The sequence below is a fragment of the Drosophila bipectinata genome, chromosome XR (assembly GCF_030179905.1).
Source record: "Drosophila bipectinata strain 14024-0381.07 chromosome XR, DbipHiC1v2, whole genome shotgun sequence".
Classification (NCBI taxonomy): domain Eukaryota; kingdom Metazoa; phylum Arthropoda; class Insecta; order Diptera; family Drosophilidae; genus Drosophila; species Drosophila bipectinata.
In genome coordinates this window covers 228,654-248,751 of record NC_091735.1, presented here as the reverse complement: position 1 = coordinate 248,751, position 20,098 = coordinate 228,654, and the positions used below count along the sequence as shown (strand labels likewise).

The following is a 20,098-nucleotide window of genomic DNA, read 5'->3' as shown; positions in this document are numbered from 1 at the left end:
TATAGGCAAAGCAGGGGAATGGTTCTGGAATTTTCATCGTTCCTACCAACAGTTCGAGTGGAGAGACTTTTGCAGGGAATTTAGGAATAGGTTCAGCGACAGTGATTCGGATATGGATATTTGGGAGTTGATTAACAGCAGACGGCAGGCAGAAAAAGAACCTTTCGAAGAATACCAATTCCAAGTTTCGATATGAGCTTAAGCATTTGCACGTGCCCACCTTAACACAATTAAGGGCGGAGATCCGCACACATGAGCAGTTTTGTAGGCAGACGCGACCTCAAGTAGGGAGAAACAGCTTTCAGCAGCGTCCAATAGTTTCGCAATTGGAACCAGATATCGAAAATGAAGATTTCAGTGAGGTAGCGGCAATTCAACGAAAGCAGTTGAAGTGTTGGAACTGCGACAAGCCCGGACATCGCTTCGACGACTGTCTCGACGTCCGCAGTATCTTTTGCTATGGATGCGGGGCAAAAGACACTTACAAGCCCCGATGTCAAAAATGCAACCAGTCGGAAAACCAGAGAGGGGATGCGACGAGCAATATGAAGGTGTCGCATCCAAGACAATAAAAAACGATAATAGTACTCAGACAGAACTTTCGATAAGTCTGCCTCCGCCCAAGAAGGAGCACAAACTTAACGAAACAGTACCGGATAGATCAATACAGTTTAAGCCCTATCATATTCGCGAAGCAAATTATAAGGCAGCAAGAGAACGGATCCTAGGGAAAGTCAACTCTTGTGAGAGAGAGACTGGACGTTCGAAAAGAAGGATACAGAGATTTTGGAGGGAAGTTCAGATGTGTCGGCAGAAGTTAGTATCGGCGATAATTTTGAACTCAGATAACAGGCTCTATACAGAGATTAAAATAGAGAAGAACCGATACCTAGCGTTACTGGTCACGGGAAAAATCAGGACGGAGATAGTGTATCGGGATCTTAGAAAGTCGATTGAATTTTTTGTAATTCCAGATCTTAAGCAAGGAGTCTATTTAGGCATAGATTTCTGGCGAGAATTCGGATTATTAGATAAAATTGTGGGACAAGAGCAATTAGTATCGGAAATTGCGGAAGAATGAAGTTCCCAAAACACACGCGCTTTCAACTAAACAAAGACAGATGCTAGATTTAGTCATAGCTAAGTTACCCTCTTATGAAAGAAACGGTTTAGGGAGAACACCTTTGTTGGAACATAACATTGATGTTGGCGATGCAAAGCCTGGTAAGCAGCGACATTGGCCGATCTCACCAGCAAAAGAGGAAATGATGGTTAAAGAAGTAGAAAACATGTTGACATTAGGAATAATAGAGGAATCCAAGAGTCCATGGAGCAGCAATTGCGTTCTTGTTAGAAAGGGACCCAAGGTTCGTTTATGTTTAGATTCTAGGGAAGTGAACAAACTCACGATCAAGGATGCGTTTCCACTACCTCATGTGGATGGCATACTTAGTCGCTTACCACCAGCTCGCTACATTACGGGACTAGATATGAAACACGCGTTCTGGCAAATACCATTGGAAGAGAAGTCACGGCAGTACACAGCCTTCACTATTCCCAACAGACCATTGTATCAGTACAAAGTAATGCCTTTTGGTCTTTGCAACGCGGCTCAAACTCTGTGCAGAATAGTGGACATAGTTATACCACCAACCTTGCGCACGAGAGTATTTGTATACTTAGACGATTTGCTAGTTTTGTCAGAAGATTTCGAGTCACATTTGAAACTGCTCGAAGAAATCGCAAGCCATTTGCGAAAGGCAAACCTGACAATTAATATCGCTAAATCGAAGTTTTGCATGACTGAGATTAGATATTTAGGATATGTCATTGGGCACGGCCAATTGAAAGTCGATCCAGAAAAGGTCAGTGCGGTTGAGAACTTTCCAGTTCCCAACTCCGCGAAACAGCTGAAACGGTTCCTAGGTTTGTCAGGGTGGTACAGGTGGTTTGTGGATAACTACGCTACAATCGCGACCCCACTTACAGACCTTCTCAAAAAGAACAAGAAACTCGAATGGAACAAGCAAGCCGACGAGGCATTCAAGACGCTAAAGCAGATGCTGACGTCGTCACCAATTCTGTGGACGCCTGATTTCCAGAAACAGTTCATTTTGTTATGTGACGCCAGCCTGTATGGACTAGGATGTGTGTTGGCGCAAAGGAATGAAGACGGCGTAGAATTGCCTATAGCATACATGTCTGAAAAATTGTCGAAGGCCCAACGCAACTATTCCGTTACGGAACTAGAATGTTTAGCGGTTATAAAGGGAATAGAGAAGTTTAGAGCCTATATTGAGGGGCAGGATTTCCAAGTCGTCACTGATCATGCCGCACTTCGGTGGCTTTTGAAGCAGAAAGACCTGAGGGGTCGGTTGGAAAGATGGGCTATGAAGTTACGCGGACTCAAATTGAAAATAGAACACCGCAAGGGCTCAAAGAACATCGTAGCAGATGCATTGTCGCGTAGAGAAGAAGGAACAATAGAGGAGATAATGGATAGTGGACCTATTATTGACTTAGATTCCAAAGAGTTTAATTCACCGCAATACCAAGAGTTACGAGAACAGATCAGAGCTAATCAAGACAGGTTACCGGATTTTAAAATAGTCGACCAGTTTGTTTACAAAAAGACAGAAGCATCAAGCGGAGACGAAGTGCAAGAACAACAAGCGTGGAAACTGTACGTTCCAGTCAACTTAGTTGACGATGTGATATCGAGAGGTCACAATCCTCCCGATTCGGCTCACATTGGCATGGCCAAGATGATCGAGAAGCTAAAGCGATATTTATATTGGCCAGGGATGGTAACTCAGATTCGAAGCTACGTCTCTGAGTGCCCCGTTTGTAAAACAAGTAAGAGTGCGAACACCATACTGAGACCACCGTTAGGGAAACCCACAGTGTCGGAAAGACCTTTCCAGAAACTTTACATCGACTTGCTAGGACCTTACCCTAGGTCCAAGAAGGGAAATATTGGATTGTTGATCATATTGGATCATAACACAAAATTTCATTTCCTACAGCCTTTGCGGAAGTTTACCTCCGATAGGATCTGTGACTACCTAGAAAGACAAGTGTTTTATACATTTGGTGTTCCGAAGTCAATTTTAACAGATAACGGATCCCAATTTAAGTCAGGCCAATTTAAAGCATTTTTAACTCGGTTTGGAGTCAAGCACATATGCACAGCTATCTATTCACCACAAGCTAACGCGAGCGAACGTGTAAACCGATCTATACTAGCAGCAATTAGGGCGTATATAGACAACGATCATACAAACTGGGATTCAAACATCGATCAGATAAGTGCATCCTTAAGGGCGGGTGTGCATCGGAGCACGGGCTTTTCGCCGTATTTCCTATGTTTTGGTCAGAAAATGATCGTAGACGGACGAGATTACGAATTGCTCAAGAAATTAAATGCTTTAACGGACGATGTAGCGTTAAAAACACCGGACTTATTATTGTTGGCTCGAAAGAAAGCGAAAAAAAGAATCAATCAGTGTCATGAATCAAATGCCAAAATTTACAATTTACGCAGTCGCTCTATAAAGTTGAAAGAAGGAGATACAGTTTATGCACGTAGCTTCGCGCAAAGCAATGCGGCGAAGAAGTTCAGCAGTAAGCTAGCCCCAGTGTTTATCAAAGCAACGATTAAGAAGAAGATAAGCCCGATTTATTACGAATTAGTTAGCGACATGGAGAAACCCCTAGGCGTTTACCATCTGAAAGATATCAAAACATAAAAGATAATAAGGCAGATAGTAACCTACAGGACCCTTTTTCAGTTAACGCACCCTTCGACGAGCTTCGGCTTTATTAACTGTGGTTGTGGGGTCCCAAGGAAATTATTTTAGTTTAGTCGCAACGGCAGTCGGAAATGCTTTAACCCAAAGGTAGGGTGCCGAATTCAGCAACAGGGAGCGCGATATAGACGCCTCGCTCCAACTTGGAGATGTACGAAACTAACCCGCTCTTTCTGGCGCGCTCAATGTGGGAGAACTGGGGGCCAGATATAAGGATCAGGAAAGGTTCCGTTACTGGAAGTTTTGGAGATTTTCACGGTCACGTAGCAGCGATTGTTAGCCTAGAACTTGTCGGTCATTTGAATTTGCGATCGAAAGGGAACAGACGCATCGAAATAATATCTGTAGAATAATCAGTTAAAAATTATAAGAAACCGCAGCCACGTGCCCAAGTAGTTGGCCAATTGGTCTTTGAGCAAAGACCAAAACTATAGTTATTGAGCAAAGACCAGAAGTAGTGGACAAATAGCTAAAAGGTAAATATAAGGGACAGATAGTGAACAGTTCAGTGAGACATACATATTTGTGTTACAGTGGAGACCCGCAGAGTGTTCACCACCGGCCGGTTAGCCTCGCGCAAGTCGCGTGGCGCGTTCGCGCTATTCCTATCCTTGCTACGGTGTGGCAAGTGGCCACTGACAAATACAAAGGCAACCGGTCGGTAGGAGGAAGCGGCGAAAGGTAGAGTAGGAGAAGGACAGAGAGAGATCACGTGGATGAGGAGCCGAGCACACGTGCCAACTAACCCCAATCTGGTGACGAAACAGGCGCTAAGCGAAGCAGCCAATCTTAAACTGGCTCATCCGTGTGTATCGGCGTAATCCAAACTGCTAAACCACGCCGTGAAATTGTTGCTCCGACCTCGTACCGCTATTCCACATTTCCCACAATGGCTCACATTCAGAACTGATCCCAGCACTGACCAAGCTCACACTAGGATAAGAGAAGTTTAACACGTTTTATTAATTGGAATTTAGTATTAAGAGTTTAAGAGACATTTATCTAGGTTAATTTCTATTTCTATTTAGTATCTAAATGTAACTGCACATGCGCCACACAGCCACCTCATTCCTTTACTTGTAACACGAGACGCGACCTTTTTACAGGAATCTGCATCTTCGATGGGCCCAACGAACCTGCATCGCCGGAAACGAGCGTAAGTCCGTAAAAACAAACGTAAATGTTTAGCTCTGTATATATATATTTATAAGTGACACCGGTGACTATCGGTGTGGCAGATAGAATAAGATAACGTAAGATGAAGCTGATACAATCTTTGAATTTTACAATTTTTTTTTTAATTTTGAGTTATAATTTCGATATTTTGTTATGGCGCAACTGCGTATGAAGTTTATTTTGAATTTAATATTAAAGAGAGAACTTATTATAATGGAATAGACGGTTATTATCTGGGTCTGTTGCTTTTGTGATGCGGTTTTCAGTCACCTCCGAAGTCGTTTGAATCTATAGAGAACATTTGCACAAGGGATACCCCATAGATCAATATCGAGGTATCAAGGTAGGGAGGGTAAAGAAAGGGGAGCAAATAACACCTTAGCCACCCTGATCAAACGGCAGTTTCTCTGTTCCTGAATGCAACCCGACGTCCGTCCGTTTCCAACAAGTCCCATTTCAACTATTTTCCCGATCATTAACGAACAGTAAAGTGCACTTACATAATTATTAGAGTAGAGTGGTGTTACATAGGAGACAAGGAAGAACCCCCACCGTTCCGACGAGCTTAGAACCGAGCAACGCTAGAAGTGCACGACTCCGAAATCTCCTATACACCGTGGGCAAAGACTATCGTCGATCCCAGGGTGAACGCCGACCGTAACGGTTACTATCAGTACACTACAACCTCTATGTAATTTGAACTTCTTTCGTTTCCAAGAAAGTTGTGGCACAAAGAAATGAAACTCAACCAAGCTCTTTTCGCTACTGGGTACAATTTTTTTACGAAGTTCTCATCAGTCATAAGCTTACGAATCTGCGGTCCAATGAAAACTCCTGTAATTCATGATAGAAATGTAAAAATAAATTTGGATCATTTTTTCTGAAGAATGTGGTGTATGGATTTTTTTATAAATACCCTCTTTAATCTTGGCGTCGCTCAATTTTGGGAAAACAAGTTTCAGGTGTAAAAAAGCTTCGCTGTTTTTATCGAGTCGTTTAACGAACTGCTTCATATACCCCAATTTTAAGAGGTTGAACGCTTTAACTATAGCTTTATTTGTTCTTAACTTAAACCGATGTAGCTTATCAACAAATAAACCGCAAGCGTAACAAAAGTTATTGTGCTTATCACACATTATGCCTTGTGATGAGACACAAATTTCAGAAACTACTAAAAAACGGTTTGTGAAAAAAACGGTTCGCTGGTCACTTAAACGTGAAACTGATGACTCTTCTTATAAACGCAAAAGATCATGCAAACATTTTTAGCATTTTTAAACATTGATAAAAGCTGTGAAATCAATAAAAATAAGACTGACAAGAATAATCTTCCATTGAGTTTCTATCTTTCTGTTAACTTACATACTGGTACTTACATACTGTTACGGTGCGCTCGAATTTGAATTGACTTGTTTTGGGAAAAGCGTAATAACTTCAACAATTTTCATAATTTCGTAATGAAATTGGTCTTGTTTTATTCAGGATTAATGAGAAAATATTAATATGTGTTAAGAATGATACCATTTCTTGGAAGTTGTACCGAAAAAATTGCGTCAAAGTTTGAAAAACGTGACAAAAATTCAAAAAAGTCAGTTTCTTTTGTAAAATTTGTGTCCTTTCTGTTTAAATAAATTGAAGATGTATTTTTTTTACGCTACGACATTTAACTATTGAAAAACATAAAAAAATTGAAAATCGGCCTAAAATTGCGCGTTCAGGAATTTTTAAGAGCAAAACACTTTCGAAAAACCGTTTTTTCGAAATAAATCAAGATTTGAGGGTGTATGAAAAATTTCAAACATGGTTTTATACTATACTCGACCTAATGAACAATTCCTACTAGGTCTCTTCAAAAGTTCCTCCAACTTTTCTTTTTTTGTCGCACTGTGTTATTAATTCTCCTCAGATTATTATAATTCTCCGTTGAGGTTAAGATTCTCAAATCTAAAGATTCACAATAGATTCACAGTAACACCGGTAAGTAAACACCGGCTTACCAATATTTATCATTAACGCAGTGCGCTCAAAAAAAAACACGACCGTTCGCTTAAGAGAAAGAGAGAGAAGTGGAGTCAAAGGAGTTAATTGGTTCATTTTGTTGTTGCAATGAGTTGTGGATGAGGAGTGCGAAGTATTTTCGTGGTATAGCGTGTAGTTAATCGGTATAGTGTAAGTGTGTTTCTTGAATGGATATTATCTTTTGACTATGGATTTTTTTTATGAGAATTTGCGATTGGATTTAGTTGTTTATGTATCACTGTATTAATGAGAGCATTGTGATTTTGGAGCATGAATAAAAAAGGGTGTAATTATAGTTCTAAGTCTTCGTCTGTGCTGATGTCATCTTTATTTTTTTTCTTAGGTTTTTTTTTCTCTACAACATTCCACACGTTATAAATCCTCCCCCACAGAGTCCAGACCTGAACGCCATAGAGCACGTATGGAATCGTCTTGAAAGAAACATAAGGGGTCGCGAAATTGGAAGCAAGCCAGATCTCAAAGCAGCTCTTTTGGTGGAATGGGAGAAAATGGATCCATCATATCTGCAATCATTAGTTTTATTGATGCCAAGACGACTTCAGGATGTCATTAAAGTGCTGGAATATCCCACAAAATATTAAATTTGAATTTAAGCTGTAAAAATATTGTCTTAGTAAATTTAATCATAAGTGTATCATAAAGCATCGTAGCCAAGCTATGCCTGCAGATTTTCAAGGATTTTGTAGAAAGCCAGCTTGCAACGGGAAAAGTATGTTGGGATCAGCAGAAGTGGAAGTACATTCTGTATATATGAGGTGTGTTCAAAAAGTAAGGATACTTTTCAAATTTTGCGGGCAACATATTTTCGATTATCGATTTTTTTAGTTTTGTTATGTTGGTACACTCTTACCTAACATCTGTACTAAGTTTCAATTGAATCCCTTTTTTGTTTGGTTGTGAGAGGCGAAAAGGTTACAAGTAGTTTTGCGTGCTCGGCCAATTTTTCTTGGCTCACATGGGCTCTTCCATTAGGACAATTGGGCTTTGGTTTCGACATCATAACCATATACCCATGATTCTTCACCAGTTATGACCCTTTTGAGTAAATCTGGGTCGTCGTTGACGTCATTCAACGGCTATTGAACGATGTTTGAAAAGTTTGAAAAAATTTCATGGCACGAGCCAAACGTATGAAACATCATGCTTTCAGCTTACTTTCTGCTATTCGTTTTTAATAATAAATGCATTAAAATCACATCAATGTAACATATTGAGTACCGACCACTAGAACAATCATTAAAATTGACCTTACAGAAAACCAATTTGGTTAAGTAAAAATAGTATATTAGCTCAAAAATTGAGCAAAGTCCTCATCTTAACGATGAAGTAAACATCGACAGCTTTGTTAATTCACTGGAGTCTGTACTCATCTCTGCAGCTCGAGCTTCAGCACCTCAAACTACAAATACACAATTCAAACAAATGAATACAAATCTGAAAATCAAAAAAAAGACGCTTACGTGGAGAGTAGCAATTGCACAGATCGCCATCTGCTAAGCAAAGCTTTAGATATGCCTCAACAAGGTTGAGGAACCAATTCAAAGTGGTCCGGCTTGTATGGAGAGAGCGGCAAAAAATACTTCTAGTTGATGTAGAGACTTGAAAATGGGAACAAAATATTTTTAGTTTTTTTCTAAAATAATATGTTAAGATCAGCCAGATCGGACAACTATATCATATAGCTGCCATATAATTGATTGATCGGAAAGGTTATAACTTTGGTGTTTTTATAGCCTGCCGACTAAGCACCCTACTGTTCCTCAGTTCTGTTTTATAATCATTTGAATAAAGAGCACTTTACTCCGGCTATCGCCTTATTATTTTTTGCATTCGCTTAAGGTCAGGGGTATAGGGGGGCAGTCACCCCCTCGACATAAACTTTATTTTACACTTCATCAACCACCCTACCGGTGGCACACCATCAGCGGCCACCTGGGACCAGCAGCCCGGCCGCCAATTCGCACCTATCTTGAACCGCTACTATTCATCAAGCACCCTGCCGGTGCCACCTCATCATCGGCCGGATCTGGAGCAGCCTTAGCACCGAGCAACCGACTACAAGATAACTGGCGCCTAACGAAATAAATAAACTAGCGACCCTCAAAATTTTAAAGAAAAACATGTAAGTGGGCTGATTAATTAATATACGGCTCCAACAAACATACACCAAGTTGCATACAATAAAAGTTCGCCTTATAATTGGCGAAAATAATTATGATGAATTATGTGGCATAAGTTCAAGTTTTTGATGAACTTTCCAGGTCCGTATAGAGAAATTAAAAATGAAGTCGTGAGTGATAGTGTAGAAGAAGAGATCCGGGGTTTTAGACTAAGACAGGCTCAAATCGAAGAGAAAGAAAAAATAATGAACGCGAATGAATTACAAAACATTATCCAGGGCGCCTTAGCGCAACAGGAAGCTAGGCTCCTAGCTGAATTTAAAGCTCAAATAAATTCCGTTAATATACAGTTACAAAACATGCGCGTGGAGACCCCACAGGTGGAGGCCTACCAAAGAGTCTCAGCACAGCCAGGAGCACCCCCATGCGACATACCGCTCCACGTTATTAAGTCAGTACCAGATTTTAACGGTGAGTAAGACGAGTATGTAGCGGGAAGGCAGTCCGTGGCAGATACGAACTCTTTAAACCTTACCAGGGAAGCTGTGCCCATTATCAAGCCGTTACCATAATCAGGAATAAAATTAGGGGCCCAGCGCGAGCGTTGCTGGTACCACACAACACTGTACTTAATTTCGATGCAATTCTGGCAAGATTAGACTGCTTCTACGCAGACAAAACTTCGTTGAGGCTGTTGCGACAACAGCTTGAGGCAGTTCGCCAAAGTGACGAAAGCCTTTACGGGCTTTATATACCTTTTCGCTGCCCCTGTAGGCTAACCCTCGTCACGAACAAAATTGTCATGTCCCATGACATTGAAAGAGCCACACTGCTCAACAATGAAATAAGGGCGGACGCCCTACATGTGTTTATCTCAGGCCTAAAAAAAAAACTGAGAGCAGTCGTATTGCCTGGCACAGCCAAAAGACCTTCCTTCGGCATTGGCATTAGCTAGGGGGGCTGAAGCCAGCATCGAAAGAAGCCAGTTCGCGGCATCTTATGCTAGGGCAATGGAACAGAAGACACAGAATTCTGACTTTCGTAAGACTCAGTACCGCACGACCCATGGACTGGAACCCATCGTCTTCTAAGTCCAAGCAACAGCCACATCTTAAACAAAACCAAAATGTATCACAACCTCAAAATATGCAGGCAAAAAATTCAAAAAGACCCAACTCCTCCGATAGAATAACTGATCAAAGGCGTCAGCGGCTTAACAACATCGAGAAGACCGCTAGTGCCAAAGACCAAGAGTATGAGAATGCTGCGGTCGCCGCGATGAGCGCAATCGAAGACGACAGCGACTCGGTCGACTCCCATGAGCTTCTCAATTTTTTAGAGAGCGGTCCCGGCTACCGTTCATCGAACGACGGTTGGCTGGGAGAACATTAAAAATTCTTATTGATACAGGGGCAGCGAAAAGTTATATAAAGTCCGTAAAAGAGCTTAAAAACATAACGCCAGTAGCCTCACGGTTTCGCGTGAATACAATTCACGGGTCCAACGGCATAAATAAAAAGTGTCAAATAAGTGTCTTAGGAACAACTTCCCCATTTTTCATATTAGATTCCCTAACAACATTTGACGAGATCATAGGCTTCGACTTGCTAACGCAAGAATAACAACCCAGTGTACTCTAAAGCGTACCCGCACCCAATGGGTGTCGCAGAATTTGTTAATAAAGAAATAAAAGACCTACTGAAGTCTAATATTATAACCCCTTCGAGATCACCGTATAATAATCCAACTTGAGTGGTCGATAAAAAAGAGTCACATGAGACAGGTGGTAGAAAAAAGCGTTTGGTAATCGACTTCAGGAAACTAAACGAAAAAATCATTCCTGATAAATACCCCATTACCAAGAATCGAGTTAATACTGGCAAACCTTGGCAAAGCCAAATATTTTACAACTCTAGACTTAAAATCTGGTTATCACCAAATTTTCCTCGCGGAACAAGATTGCGAAAAAACATCACTTTCAGTCAACGGAGGCAAGTATAAATTCTGCCGTTTGCCTTTTGGATTAAAAAATGCTGATAGCATTTTTTCAAAGGGTGACGATGACGTATTGAGAGAGCAGATAGGGAAGTCGTGTTACGTCTATGTCGACGATGTCAAAATCTTTTCGGAAAACGAAAAAGAGCATGTCAGTATGAGCCAATATGACCATCTCGAAGGAGAAAACCCATTTTTTTAAAGAAAGTGTCCAATACCTCGACTTTGTAGTAACCCGAAACAGGGCTACAACTGACCCTGAAAAGGCAGCCATTAAGGAATACACAGAACCGACAAGCTTATTGTCACTAAGATCATTTTTAGGACTTGCCAGCTTTATAGGTGTTTTATGAAAGATTTCGCTACAATAGCCAGGCCACTAACTAACCTCCTTAAGGGAGAAAACGGTTCCGTAAGTAAATACATGTCTAGAAAAATACCAATAAATTTTAACGATCAGCAAAAAGACGCGTTCGATAGACTTCGAAACATTTTGGCATCAGAAGATGTCACCCTCAAATACCCAGATTTTAAGAAACCGTTCGATCTGACAACCGATGCGTCAGCTTACGTCATTGGGGCAGTACTGTCGCAAGACAAAAAACCCATAACGATGATATCCAGAACCCTTAAAGACTGCGAGACCCGTTACGCAACTAACGAAAGAGAGTTACTCGCTATAGTCTGGGCTCTAGGAAAATTAAGGCAGTATCTGTATGGGACTCATGACATAAGAATCTACACAGATCATAAGCCGCTAAAGTTCGCTGTCTCCGACAAGAACCCAAATGACAAAATAAAATGTTGGAAAGCATTTATAGATGACCGGGCAAAGAAAATTTTTTCGTTGACGCCTTTTCGCGACAAAACATCAACAAAACGAAAACGAATCTGACTGTGCAACAGTTCACAGTGAAGAATCTAGCACTTATACGATAGAAACAACGGAAAAACCTCTAAATTGTTTCAGAAATCAGATAGTCCTAGAAGAGGCAACGTATTCCTTAAAGCGATACTTTATATTTTTCGGAAATAAATCCCGCCATATTATACATTTCACGGAAAAATCGACCCTTTTCGAAACATTAAGACCAATCATTAACCCAAAAGTTGTCAACGCTATTCATTGTAACTTGCCAACATTGGCAAGCATTCAACATGCATTAGTATCAAATTTTCCAGCTACGAAATTTTGGCACTGCAAGAACTTTGTGTCAGACATTTTACTAAATGTAAAAAAGTTACCGTCTTTCCCGTTTCTCACTAACACACTGTTCTCCAACTACGGGACAACGTGGTTGCTGAGTGCAACCAAGAAGTCTTAGCGATCACTGATTGCATGTCGACGATGTACGGAGCATTCTGCAAACTGGCAACCAAGGACACTTGCACCCGAGGTCTACACGCACGTAGACGATGGTATAATGATAGTCAATGAGTGTCCGGCAATAGTCAGCACGGATGACGGCCCCAATATAGAAACAAATGGCACGCATCTAATAAAATTTGAGCGAATAGCCTTTGTAAACGGCACAAAATACTTGAACCGGCGCGAAAGCATAAGAAAGACTGCGGGCGTGGCGGCCTCCCCTCTGCTAAACATTATCGGGTATAACCACGTGCTTAGTATGCCAATGCTTCAGAGGATCAACAGCCAAAGTCTGGAAACGATCCAAACCCTCAAAAACGAAGTAAAGTCGGCTGGATCAACGGACATCTGGATCGCTGTCGGCGTGGGAGTAAGCTTTTTGATCAGCACTTTCATCCTGCTCCATCTCGTGTGGAGGAGAAGACGCGATGCAACAGGTTGTCGAAACATTCGGCCCGCCGGCTAAGCACCCTACTGCTAAGTTCCTCAGTTCTGTTTTATAATCATTTGAATAAAGAGCATTTAGCTCCGTAAAATTTTACTCCGGCTATCACCGTCTTATTATTTGCATTCGCCCACTGAGCTTAAGGCCAACAGTATAGGGGGGCAGTCACCCTCTCGACATAAACTTTATTTTACACTTCATCAACCACCCTACCGGTGGCACACCATCAGCGGCCACCTGGGACCAGCAGCCCGGCCGCCAATTCGCACCTATCTTGAACCGCTACTATTCATCAAGCACCCTGCCGGTGCCACCTAATCATCGGCCGGATCTGGAGCAGCCTTACCGCCGAGCAACCGACTACAAGATAACTTATACATATACATATATATATAAAAGTTATATAAAGATACTGTTGTAGGGGGGCGTTGTAGCCGCAAAAGAGGGGCGATGAGCTCTTCAGGGCGGGAGCGCTCTTCAGAGCGGATGCGCTCTTAAGTTCAGCTGAGCGGCGGCCCAACGGCCCCTTACATAAACATTCCGCCCCCCTTGCAATCACTCGGGTTCCAACAGATCCCTCGTCGTTAGCGTTGCGTCACTGCAGCTCGAGGACCCGTTTACGATGGCGCCCCTGCCGAAGATCCGGGTCCTGCTGTTGACGCTGCTCCGCTTTAGCAGCGACGATAGGGTGGGCGCAGCGGCCACGTCCTGCGGGGGCCCTCGACGAGAGGAAAATTGCCTAGGCGCGGATGACGCGGGCGGACGAGCGGTGGAGCGCTTGACGACTGTCGGCCAGTGGCGAAAGAATGCCGAGGAGTCGCCGACGAGCGCCGGGAAGTCGGTGGCCGTAGATCGGCTTGTGAGTGCTGGAAAGTGGCAGACGAAAGCAGTGGAGCGCTTGACGACTGCCGGGCAGGAAGAATGCCGAGAGTTTCCGACGAGCGCCGGGAAGTCGATGGCCGTGGATCGGGAGAAGTACCCGAACCGCGCCGGGAGTTGGCGGACGATGGCCGACGAGAGAGCAAGACACCCCGTGAACTGTCTCCCGCGCTCCGTGACCGGTGCTCCTCGGTCACGGGGTGCAGCAGCGTGTGGTGATCCTGACCACACGTCTTACAGCCGTCCCCACGCCAACAGGATCCGTCGGAGTGCTCGTGGGCCAGGCAGCTCGAGCAATACCGGTTCACGAGAACCGCTCGGAGCCGCTCCTCGGCACTAAAGCGTAGGAAGAGCCGACACTTCTTCAATGGATGGATCCCATTGCAGACTCGGCATCGGTAGGATTTTGTACCTCGAGTACATCCGCTCTCTAGTGTCTGGGCGTTGCGTAGGCGTGGCGACATCGTGCTGAATATGATCTTGGAATCCAGAATTTGGCCCGGATCAGACGGATCATCAGCTTATTGCCACCGTGCAGCGTGATGCGTAAATTAAAGAAGGAGTCGAAACAGAATTGTGCTCGCAACCTGGATCCGAATCTGAGCTGATCTGTGTGGGCACCTCTCCCTGATCCAGTGAGTCACCGAGGCTGCGGGCAACTCGTGCGGAAAAAACAGACACGCTGCGGGGGACCGAATGGAGAAATGGCATAATTTAGTAGACTGCGCGGAAATGGTCTGATTAAGGCCGGAAACTTGTGCGTGAATCGTCTTAAAGGGAAAATTGACCAGGTTGAACAGTCGTTCCGTTATGAAAGTCGCTTTGGAGCCTGAGTCTATCAGTGCTCGTGCCTGGATGGTGCACCCCAGTTTAAACATAACTGCTTCCTCCTTATGTAGTCAGAGCGCCCATTTACATCCATTTCTAGGAAACGCGGACATAAGCGAATTAGGTGGTCCTCCCTCGAACAGAGATTGCAGCCCTTTTGGCCCGGAACCACTCGAGTCTCGTATGAAGTGAGCCTCCGGCAGGGGCAGTAGGAAGTCCCGACCTTGGCGGAAATTGCACGGAGCCGCTAGGCCTGACGTCGTCGATGGCCTCTAGAGTGCGATGGCGCTCTGTCAGGAAGTTATCTAATTACTTTCATGTTGGAATCTCGGCCTTATTATGTACGGATTGCTCCCACATAGAAAGTGTGATTTTGGGGAGCTTTGACAAAATCATAAATACCAGGAGACAGTCCCAAGCCTCATCATTGATGGAGGATATTTCTAGGGCTGTCAGACATCTCTGAATGGTGGCTTGCAGCTCCTTCAGCGCGACCCCGGACTCTTGAGCAATAGCCTGGATGTTGAAAAGGATCTTCAATTGGCTATTGACCAATAGCCGCCGGCTCTCAATGCGGTCAGTGGGGCTTTGCCACGCGGCGACAAACCCCTCATGGGTAAGCGGAGCGGAGCCTTAGAAACAATGGCGTGGGCATCACCACTTGTTTTGGACAGTAAGTGGAACAACTTCTCTACCGGGGTGAGCCGCGAGTTTTGGATTTAAATGGCCGTAAACAAGTCTCTGAAGGTGGGCCACCGAAGATAATCACCCGCTGGAGGCAGCAATTTTCTCCCGAAGCTGGGCAATCGAATAGACGGAGTAACAGTAGCTGTACTTCGATTCCAGCACTGTCGAGGTGGCCGCATTGTCGTCGGACACGGCTAGCAAATAGGAGCAGCTCTCATAGCTCTTCTGCACCTTCTCCCACAGTGCCCGAATTTGGACCCGATGGACTTCGCACATGTATTGGGAGCCTATTTCCCTTTCTGGGGCGCCCGGAGTATTTATGTTAGCCTCAAATTGGCTAATTCGATCTGTTGTAGCGATGAACTTTTTCAGCGCCACTTCGACCGCACTTCGAAGTACCACACTTGCAACTTAGCGAGTCTGCCTTTGTGAAGGACCTGGGATTGTATTGACGTATTTGTCACTCAATGCCCTTGGAATGGCACAAGTCGCCTTAGGCTTCAACAGAGTCGTCCGCGGATATGCGGATTGAGATCTGTCCAAACGGATGGTTGGGATCGGACGCGGCTTTTTGTCGTCTCCCGTGGGCATTCTCAGAGTCCAATTCGCTGGTCAGCGCTTGTCGACTGACTTGCGCAACAGACGCCTCGTACGAAGTGGTGGCCGGTCGCACTAATGTGATGAGAACGGTGAGATCGCGGATGAAATGCCATTACAAGGAACAAGTGGGAACTAATGGCGCTGATGTCGAAAGGAAAGTCGTGTGCGGCAGAATTCGAATGTGGAAAGAAAACTTCAGAAACCAAAAAAAAACCCAAAAGGAGACGAGGTTTGCTCAGATTGTAGGCGGATGTTGCCTGATGCGGAGTAGAAGCAGCGTTGGAGGCACGGAAAGTAACAAGGACACATGGACAAGTAACGAAAATTTAGTGCTCGTTCGAAAAAAACAAATGACGACGATCTATACATGTATATTTAAACGGCTATATATATATATATATATATATATATATACATCCAGCAAATGGCTCAGAGGACCAGTCGGACCAGCTTCCGGGTCAGGAGCCGTCCTACTGGGCACGGCCCTTATCAACGTGTGCCATTTGGCACGAGCACTGATAGACTCAGGCTCCAAAGCGACTTTCATAACGGAACGACTGTTCAACTTTGTCAAGTTTTCGGCGTTAATCAGACCATTTCCGCGCAGTCTACTAAATTGTGCCATTTCCCTATTCGGTCGCCGTCTAGACCCGGGCTACAATTAGAGACTGCGGCCTACGTTCTGCCGCAGTTGGCAGGAAATCTGCCATCATACCCGATTCCGCGAGAAGGGGCTGCTCGACATTCCCTGGCGGACCCCAACTTCTTTGAGAGCTCCCAAGTCGATGTATTAATAGGAGCTGACATTCTTCCGTCCATTCTCCTCGGTAATGCCAAGGCTTACATATGCGGGTCGCTTCTCGGTCAGGAGACCATTTTTGGATGGGTGCTGACAGGCCCATTATCTCCAGCCAATCCCCGCAGCGTGTCCGTTTTTTCCACACGAGTGGCCCCCAGCCTCGGTGACTCACTGGGTCAGCTCCTCACCAAAGTTTGGGAGGTGGAAGATGTGCCCACACCGATAAGTTCGGAATCGGATTCAGTTTGCGAGCACAATTTTGTCCAGACGACGAAAAGAGACGAGTGTGGCAAGTACGTTGTGACGCTCCCTTTACGCGACCCCGGGCAGAAGGGTTCCGAGCTAGCGGCTTCACGGTCCTTTGCCCTTGCTCAGTTTCTGCGTAATGAGCAGCGCCTGAAGAGGGACCCGCCCCTTAAGGCCCGCTATGACTCGGTAATTCAGGAGTACATCGACTTAGGCCACATGACCGAGGTCTCTCCCGCGAGCAATTCCGCTACCTACTATCTTCCACATCATGCCGTCTTCAAGCCCGAAAGCACGACCACCAAGGTGCGAGTGGTCTTCAATGCTTCGAGCCCGTCCGCAAACGGGACCAGTCTGAACGACATTCTTTACGCGGGCCCGGTCTTACAATCCGACCTGACGATTCAAATCCTAAAGTGGCGATACTTTAGGTTTGTCTTCAACGCCGACATCGAGAAGATGTATCGGCAAATTTGGGTAGACCCCAAGCATTCTCCGCTCCAACGTATTTTGTTTCGCAATCCCGGTGGGGATATCCGCGACTACGAGTTGAAAACGGTCACCTTCGGTGTCAATTGTACCCCGTTCCTGGCGATCCGGGTGCTGCGACAGCTCGCTGACGACGAAGAGTCGAAGTATCCGCAGGCAAGCCAAATTATCCGGCAGTTTATGTACGTTGATGACGTTCTCGCGGGGGCGGACTCCAAAACTGAAGCCCAAGCTTCGATTCGGGAGCTGAAAGGGGCCCTAGAGTCACCAGGGTTCCCACTTAGGAAATAAACGTCGAATAACAAGGCAATCCTGGCCGACATTCCGATCGACCACCGTCTTCGTGCTGACTTTCTCGACATCGATGCAGAGAGCACGGCCAAGACACTCGGCGTGCGGTGGAAAGCGACGACTGATGAATTCTTTTTTGTCCCGCCAGAATTGACTTCCGGCTCGGTTTTCACAAAGCGCCAAGTCCTCTCCCAAATTGCCAAATTGTTCGATCCAGCAGGTTGGCTCGCTCCTTTCATTGTTCGGGCAAAAATGTTCATGCAAGACATTTGGCTTCTGGATCTAGGGTGGGATGACGCCCTCCCTCAAGACTTCTGTCAGCGATGGGTTGACTTCCTAAAGAATTACTCGGTGCTCGATCAGATTCGTGTTCCTCGATGGGTCGCGTTCCGACCACACCTAAAGGTCGAACACCACGGGTTCTGCGACGCTTCACAGAAGGCGTACGGCGCAGCAATTTACGTTCGTGTCGATGTTGGGTCCACGGTAATAGTGACCCTGCTGACTGCAAAGACTCGAGTGGCCCCAGTTAAGACGGTATCGCTCCCTCGACTAGAACTGTGCGGTGCCTTGTTGTTGTCCGAGATGGCCACCGCCGTTCTGCCACAAATGCCAGGGGCCGCGTCTGCCCTATACTGTTGGACCGACTCAACTATTGTCCTTTTGTGGCTGCATAAGCCAGCGTGCCAGTGGACAACGTTCGTGGCCAACCGGGTCACCCAGTTCACCGACGTGCAGAACATGTGCCCGTTCGCTCCGAGCAGAACCCTGCGGATCTCGCTAGCCGGGGCGTAGCTCTCCAAGATCTTGCAGATAACCAGTTGTGGTGGCACGGTCCTGACTGGCTGCAGAGGCCTCGCAGCGACTGGCCCACTCACGGCAATGATGCCCCCGCGACTGAACTCGAGAAGCGAGCAGTCAAGGTCCATGTCGCGAAAGCGCCCCCCGAAGATCTCCTTGAGCGTTTTTTCACACTCGACAAGACATTACGAGTCCTTGCCTATGTTAATCGCTTCATCCAGCGCGCGCGGAAGATTCGACCCTCGTTTGAAGAGCACCTGACCGCTAATGAGGTTAGGTCGGCTGAACGTCTTCTAGTTTCCGTCACTCAGCGCAGACACTTCGTCTCTGAGATGGGCTGCTTAAGCGAAAAGCGTCCAATATCGGCATCCAGTCCGATTCAAAATCTGAACCCCTTCGTGGATTCGCAAGGCCTTATGAGAGCCTGCGGCCGGGTCACGTCCTCTGAACTTCTCCAATATGACTAACGGAACCCTATTATCCTTCCGTATGACTGTTAACTGTCTCGATTCCTGGTTCATTTTACACATCGCATCACGCTGCACGGTGGCAGTCAGCTGATGATCCATCTGATCCGGGCCAAATTCTGGATTCCAAGGGTGAGGAATTTGGTCAAGTCCGTCGTCTATTCTTGTATAGTATGTGTCACCCACAAGAAGAAGTTGCAAACGCAACTCATGGGAGAGCTACCCAAGGAACGGACGTCCTTCTCGCGCCCATTCACGTACACCGGTGTGGATTATGCCGGTCCCTTCGAGATAAAAAACTATACGGGGAGGGCCTGTCTCATCACAAAGGGTTATGTGTTGGTGTTGTGTGCTTCCAAACTAAGGCCATCCATTTAGAGCCTACGTCGGACCTTACGACCGAGAAATTTCTGGCGGCTTTCGCACGGTTCGTGTCCCGGAGAGGATGCCCCGTCAAGTGCAGTCGGACAACTGGAAGACCTTTGTGGGGGCAGCTGACTCGCGATTTTCTCTAGAGCCTAAAAGGGGCTGTGACCAGTGCCTATGGTCACCAGCAGCTTCTTCTTGAAGAAGAAGAAGCAGCACATGGGGGGCCTGTGGGAGGCAGGCGTCAAGAGCTTCAAGACCTTGTTCTAGTCCGCCGCCACGCGAAAATACACCTTTGAGGAGCTGGCTACTCTCCTGGCGAAGATTGAGGCGTGCCTGAATTCGCGGCCTCTCGCGCCAATGTCCGAAGACCCTGCTGATCTGTTGGCTCTTACACCCGGGCACTTTCTTGTGGGAGGCCCACTTCTCGCCCCGATCGAGCCCGAGATAAAGGGCAACACCTCTTGAGGCACTTCAGCAGCAATTTCGGCTGCGATGGAAGGAGGAGTACCTCAAGGAGCTCTATAAGAGAAACAAGTGGCGAGCCCCTACGAGGACCTCCGTTGGGAATATGGTCGTCATCAAGGAGGACAACCTTGCGTCCAATGAGTGGCGTTTAGGCAGGGTTGACGCGGTGTATCCCGGATCTGATGGCCATGTCCGCGTGATCGACATCCGCACCGCGCGAGGG

General features: G+C 45.7%; 1 protein-coding gene and 1 pseudogene across 1 annotated transcript in view; one reads left to right on the top strand and one right to left on the bottom strand.

Moving 5' to 3' along the window:
- Nucleotides 1-20,098, bottom strand: part of LOC108128205 (EF-hand domain-containing family member C2-like) — a 249,911-nt gene that overhangs the window by 194,264 nt on the left and 35,549 nt on the right. The window lies entirely within an intron of this gene.
- LOC138925689 (uncharacterized) lies at nucleotides 13,577-19,706 on the top strand (annotated as a pseudogene).